Source organism: Lolium perenne, chromosome 2, assembly GCF_019359855.2.
Source record: "Lolium perenne isolate Kyuss_39 chromosome 2, Kyuss_2.0, whole genome shotgun sequence".
Taxonomy (NCBI): domain Eukaryota; kingdom Viridiplantae; phylum Streptophyta; class Magnoliopsida; order Poales; family Poaceae; genus Lolium; species Lolium perenne.
In genome coordinates, this window is record NC_067245.2 from 233,389,035 (window position 1) to 233,395,988 (window position 6,954).

Genomic DNA, 6,954 nt, shown 5'->3' on the forward strand with positions numbered 1-6,954 from the left:
AATACGTGGGAGCTAGTTCCTCCTCGTCCAGGTGTTAATATCATTGATTCAAAGTGGGTTTACAAAGTAAAGAAAAATTCTGACGGGTCCATTGAGCGCTACAAAGCGCGGTTAGTCGCAAAGGGGTTTCGGCAACGGTATGGACAAGATTATGAGGATACATTCAGTCCAGTTGTTAAACCGACTACTATTCGACTTCTACTATCTCTTGCAGTGTCTCAAGGTTGGAGCATGCGTCAGCTTGATATTCAAAATGCATTTCTTAATGGAGTGCTTGAAGAGGAGGTATTCATGCGACAACCTCCAGGTTTTGAGGACCCTACACGTCCTTCCTATTTGTGCCATCTTAAGAAGGCTATTTATGGTCTCAAATAGGCTCCTCGCGCATGGCATTCTCGTCTCAGTTCAGTACTTGGTTCCCTTGGGTTTCGAGCATCTACCGCGGATACCTCACTATTCATTCTCCGCCGGTCTAACCTCACTATGTTTCTCTTGGTTTATGTTGATGATATAATTGTGGTTAGTTCCTCCACCTCAGCTACTGATAAGCTAATTTGTGAAATGCGTGCTGAGTTTGCTGTCAAAGATCTTGGTAATCTTCACTATTTTCTTGGTATTGAGGTTCACCATCAGTCTTCTGGCCTTATTCTTACTCAGAAGAAATATGCTATGGATCTTCTTCAGCGTGCTGGTATGCTCAAGTGTACCCCAGCGTCTACTCCCATGACTGTTGTTGACAAGCTTTCTGCACATGAGGGTGTTCTTCTATCTACTGATGATGGTACTCGCTATCGTAGTGTCGTTGGAGGTTTACAGTATCTTACTCTCACACGACCAGATTTGTCATTTGCTGTCAACAAAGTCTGTCAATTCTTGCATGCTCCTAGAGATTCTCATTGGACAGCCGTTAATCGCATTCTTCGGTATGTTCGACTCACAGTTTCGCATGGATTGGCTCTTCGACGTACACCTGATACTCTCTTGTTCGCTTTCTCTGACGCTGACTGGGCTGGGAATTCTGACGACAGGCGATCCACAGGGGGATATGCTGTCTTTTATGGAGGCAACTTGATCGCCTGGAATGCGCGTAAGCAGGCCACTGTGTCAAGATCGAGTACCGAGTCTGAGTATAAGGCAGTGGCAAATGCAACAGCTGAAATTATTTGGGTACAGTCTCTTCTGCGAGAGTTAGGTATATCCCAAGGCCGGGAACCTATATTGTGGTGTGATAATATTGGAGCTACATATTTATCATCAAATCCAGTGTTTCATGCCCGTACTAAACATATTGAAGTTGATTTTCACTTTGTCCGAGAAAGAGTAGCTCAGAAACAACTTCAAATCAAGTTTATTTCTACCAAAGATCAGGTAGCGGATATATTCACAAAGCCTCTTCCATTACCCGCGTTCGAGGCATGTCGACACAATCTCAATCTTATGGAGCCAGGTTGAGATTGAGGGAGGATGATAAACAACGTGTCTATCACGTTTAGCTGACATAATAGGATAGTTAGATAGATTCTAATCCTTGTTGTATACGGCTGAAATAAGCCCAGGCCGTGTGCCTTTGTACCTCTCTGTACCGACTATGATTTGATCAATAAATACCTGGACGTGACCCTGTTGCAAGGCACGATCCTTACCCCTACAATACTAGCAAGTTTTCAGACGTCGACGGGGAGCTCATCCTGCGGCTCGTCGACGACGAGGAGCTCATCGTGCGGGTCGACGTCAACGGGGAGCTCATCCTGCGGCTCATCGACGACGGGGAGCTCATCGTGCGGGTCGATGTCGACGGCGAGCTCATCCTGCGGCTCGTCGACGACGGGGAGCTCATCCTGCGGGTCGATGTCGACGACGTGGATCTCCTCGTCGTGCTCGTCGACGACGTGGATCTCCTCGTCGTGCTCGTCGACGACGTGGATCTCCTCCTGCGGGTCGACGTCGACGGGGAGCTCATCCTGCGGCTCGTCGACGACGGGGAGCTCATCCTGCGGGTCGACGATGACGGGGAGCTCATCCTGCTGGTCGATGTCGACGACGTGGTTCTCCTCCTGCGGGTCGACGTCGACGGGGAGCTCATCCTGCGGCTCGTCGACGACGGGGATCTCCTCCTGCGGGTCGACGTCAACGAGGAGCTCATCCTGCGGGTCGACGACGACGGGGATCCCATCCTGTGGGCCGGCATCGGCAGGGAGCACCGGCGGCGGGACGACGAGGACCAGATGATCGGCGTTAATGAGCTGCTGTTCCAGGCCCCCCTGATGGCCTGCCGGCTCAGCCTGTGGCCATAGCCTGGGGAGAACGAGGAAGACTGCAGAGCATGCAGCGCCTGCAAGGTTTTGCCCCTGCGCGAGTAAAACAGGCAATTTTTGTCAGTTCCTGAGTAAGCAGTATATTCAAGATAAAGAAAATAAAAAACAGTTTTCATATTGAGATTCTGAAGTGTCCATTCAATTTATTTTCCAAACAGGGCATAGCCTGTCGTAGTACAAATCTAAGTGAGAATTTTTTTCATCACCTACCAGACCATGATAATCCAGCTCTGGGTGTAAAGCCCGACAGAACCATATGATGGAATAGACTAGACTAACGGACGAGGACATATAATCAGGCAGGTTCTGAACGATCCTCTCCATCTGCATCATTTAAATGCGCCGACAATTAGTTAACATAGTATTTGGACGGGAGAGAAGAAACGCCATTAATCAACAGAAGGGGTCGAATCTTTATCTTACCACAAAGAAGGCCATCCCAAGAGGGATGCACCAAGCGGCTGCTACAGCCAGCGTGCAAAGCCATTGAACGGCTGCGACGTACTCACTTACCACGGCAAATAAAGTGAAGCCGAAGTAGAAACAAGCAGTCGGGACCCACACCAAGATCATCGTCCACCAAGCGTTGTTGCGGTCGGCGTGGATGAGGAACAGGCAGAGGTAAATGAGGTTGACCAAAGTACCGAGGCCATTGATCCAGAAAGACTCGTCACATTCAGCCTTGGTGAGGTCCCACTCGTTGTTCTTGAGGCTGGCGAGCAGGCAGCAGGCGGAGCTGAGAAGAGAAGCTAGCAACGGCTCGCCTCGAGTCCCTTCCCCGACGGCCTTCATCGTCCAAACCCTCCAAAACGTGTTGAGCCTGCATGCAGCCACAAGGAGCAATTCGATTTATAAAACATTGCTAGCAGGTGGTACCAACGTCCAATGATATATCAACTAAAGTAGCATTGCAAATCATATCATGTAGTATGTTTTTAAATAGCAAGGACACAAAATGTCATGAACTTCCACACGAATTTCAAACAACATCACTAGAATACAAGAAGACGGTGCATGTTGAAATGTAAGAAAAGAAGATACAAATTAGATCATCCATGTTGTTACATAGCATGGATTCGAAATGTCATAAACTTCCACACGAATTTCAATCCACATCATCCAAATAAAAGAAGACGACGCATATGTTGAAACGTACAAAAAGAAGATGAGGTGACAATATTCACACTTACAAATTTATTTGATTTTTTTAGTGCCACGACAACATTTCTACAACTTTTGTTTGATATTTTTACCATGCTATCATTTAAGGCTTAGTCGCTACCATTCTGTTGCGGTCAGAAACCCACCGGCGAGCAACGACGGGCAACACAGGAGAGCCGGGAGCAACTTAGGGCTGCAGCTGGCCCTGGTCCCTCCGAGCAACGGCCCGCAAAGACTCCGGCACGCACGTCCGATGCTGATGCAAGGGCGTGCCACCTGACCTATACCTGGTCAGGAAGGTGATGGAGATGCCTCGCTTAGTTTCCTGCATGGCATACACGTAAACATTAAATACGAGCCTCGATCGGCTCTCAGGTTGTCCTGTGAATCGGCTCAAAGAGCCGATCCACCCATGATTCGCACGAGGTGTACGAATATATGGTGGTCCTGCTTGATCAAGATAAAGCTAAAGCGATCTACGACGATTTAGGGTTTTCACCGCATAATCGGAACGTCCTACTCACGATTGGGCCTCGCGGCCGCGCACGGTGATCGTAAGCCGATCCTAGACAGGGCCTAAAAACCAACACGAGGTTGATCCTCGGAACATCCTGTCTAGGGCTAGCAAACTACACCCTACGCGCCGCTGGATCCTCCAACCCTTTGTAAGGCCTAACTATGCAGATATTAAACTAATCATTGAAGAACAAGGAGCAACCATAACGGATCGGATCCACTAAATAATGATCAAGCGGGGTGCCGCCCCTACACCTAAGATAGGTGTAAGGGCGGCTAGATGTCTAAGGGTTGCACTACGACAGCATATGATACGAAGAACAATGCTAACCCTAACACATCTAAGATAACTACGTTGCTCGCCATCAAAAAGGCTTCAGTACGAGCAACGCATGAACAACGAATAAACTTGTACTGCCTAGATCGCAAGATGCGATCTAGGCAGCATGATGCTTACCCGGAAGAAACCCTCGAGACGAAGGAGTTGGCGATGCGCCTAGATTGATTTGTGGTGAACGATGATTGTTGTTTATTTCATAAACCCTAGATACATATTTATAGTCCGTAGACTTTCTAACGTGGGAATAATCCCCACCGTGCACGAGACAAACTCTAACTAACCGACACGTATCCTACTATATTACAGATACACGGGCAAACCAGCCCAAACTTTGCATAACGGGCCGATTCACGTATTTCTTCTATATATATATATTCTTCAAGTCCATCTTGATCGCGGCCCACCTCTGACTCGGTCAAATTCTGGTGATAACACATGCCCCCCTGGTTTTGGAATTGATAATTCCAAAATCACTCTGCTTTTTCTTCGTCGGGTCATGTCGTGGCAGAACCGTCGCAGTATCCTTCATCATGATGCCTTGCCTTCTCAACTTCTCTGCGTGACCTGGCAGTTTTTTTTTTTTTTAGGCACCACTTCCTCGGAAACTGCTGTGGCATTGAATTTCCACTATATCCCCTTTTATTTAACCGCTCCAAACAGTTTGCTTCCGCATCCCCTTCGCATTAGCACTCCAAAAGCCCTCCTGCGCCACCATGTCTTCTTCCTCCTCTGCTTCATCGGATCTTTCCACCCAGTCCTCCTCTTTCCGCGAGCCGACGCCGGAGCCGAACCCGGCGGAGGTCCATGCGGCCAACACCCGCCGTGCCATCGAGGCCGGGGAGGAATCCAGCCATGATTTCTCCGTCTGGTCAGAGGACGACAAGTCCTTGACCGACGGGGAAAGTGACCTCCGCTTCCTCGCAGACGGGGAAACGGAGGAGGAGAGCGGTGACGATCGCCTCTCCTGCGACGACTTCACCTCTCCCGAGGAGGAGGAGGAGGAGGAGAAGGAGGAGGAAGAGGAGGAGGACGACACCTCCTCCGACGAGCCGCCGGCCAAACGGTTCTGCCCCTGGCCGGGGAACCTCAGCGACTTCGACAGCAACGACGACGACGCTGACGAGGAAGATGAGGACAATGAGGGCCCGGCCGGCGGCCGCTGGAGCAGCGACGACGAGCCCGCCGGGAGTAGCGCCGACAGCGGCGACGACGGCGACGACGAGGGCAGCGACGGCCCGTAGATAGGACCATTAGCATAGGATCAGTAGTAGTAGACGGGGCAATGTATCCCCTAGTACTTCCTTTTGGGAGCAATCAGCTCTTTATGTAAGAAATCTTGCTTATCAATGAAGAATTTCCCCAATCTGATTTTGCCGATTTCCCTTGAGCCAATTTAGCCGATTTCCCCTCATACTGATTTTGCCGATTTGTCCCCTTAGCCAATGCTTAATGAGCCGATAGCAACGCATCGGTCCTTTACGATCCATCCTCCAATTCTTCAACTGATGACCTTGAGATCTGGTGGATAATGCGGAGTTTTCAAGAGAGCCTTTAAATTCTTCCAACCAGGCCCAATGATCTTCTTCTGCAAGGACTCACCATTTTTGAAGGAGGTTGCAATGAAGGATCAGCCGATGACGCCTCAATCGGCTTCTAAAAAACAGAGCATCCACCAGGCCAGCTGCCCCCCGAGCCTCAGTCATGGCGAGAATATTGGTGAATATTGGTGACTAAGGGCCTTGAACCCAGGTAACTCTAAGACAGCCACCATGCCGAACCAGTCGCTCTTGACCCCATCGATTGCTTCTTCCTCCGTTGAAAGCCGATATTATAGACGAAACACTAACGGCTTCAACGAGCAAAAGGCCGCCTTGCACGCCAAAACTGACTTCTGACAGTACTGTTGCAATCGGCTCATTGCAGCTGAGGAAGCTCTCATTGTTGGCCCCTCGAGGACGTAGAAGGCCTCACAGCTGAACTGGACTTGGTGTAGATCCGCGTCTTGAACTAGAGTCGATGGATGTGCATCGGCTTTGTTTCTTAGCTCTAAAGTCGATGTCCTTGCATCGGCTGTTAAAATTTTTTTTTTACTGGCCGATTTTTTCTATCGGCCCCCAATGTTTCGCTGCACACATGTTTACCTGCACATGTTCATCTGATTAGATGCCCCCCGAGCCGAATCTGCCAGGTAACTGCAGATATCGGCTCTGTAGTTTAGCCAAGGCATATGTATTTGCACGTCGGCTCCGGTAGGACCAATGTTGATTTTTCCTAACTCATCAGCCGACGCAAAACTGCTGCCCAATAGATCTATGTTGAACACAAGCAGAACATGTGGTGAGGATAATTTTGGCCGATTGCTGGAATCGGCCTCCATATTGAATCACGCAATGAAGGTTTTGTAATGTTCCTTCATAGATCTTTGGGGCCGATCCCAAGGATCGGCCTCGCCATGTTTGCTCATCGGTTTGTTCTTGCTACACGGTCAGGCCGGTGGATAAGACCAGCCTAACCCTGCCCTTCGTCACGTCGATGCGCTCGCAGTCGTCCAAATTGATACCTGAGAGTGGCTCTTGGCCTGCTGTTTCCCAAGCGTTCATGCCAGCCGTTGAAATCTCGGCT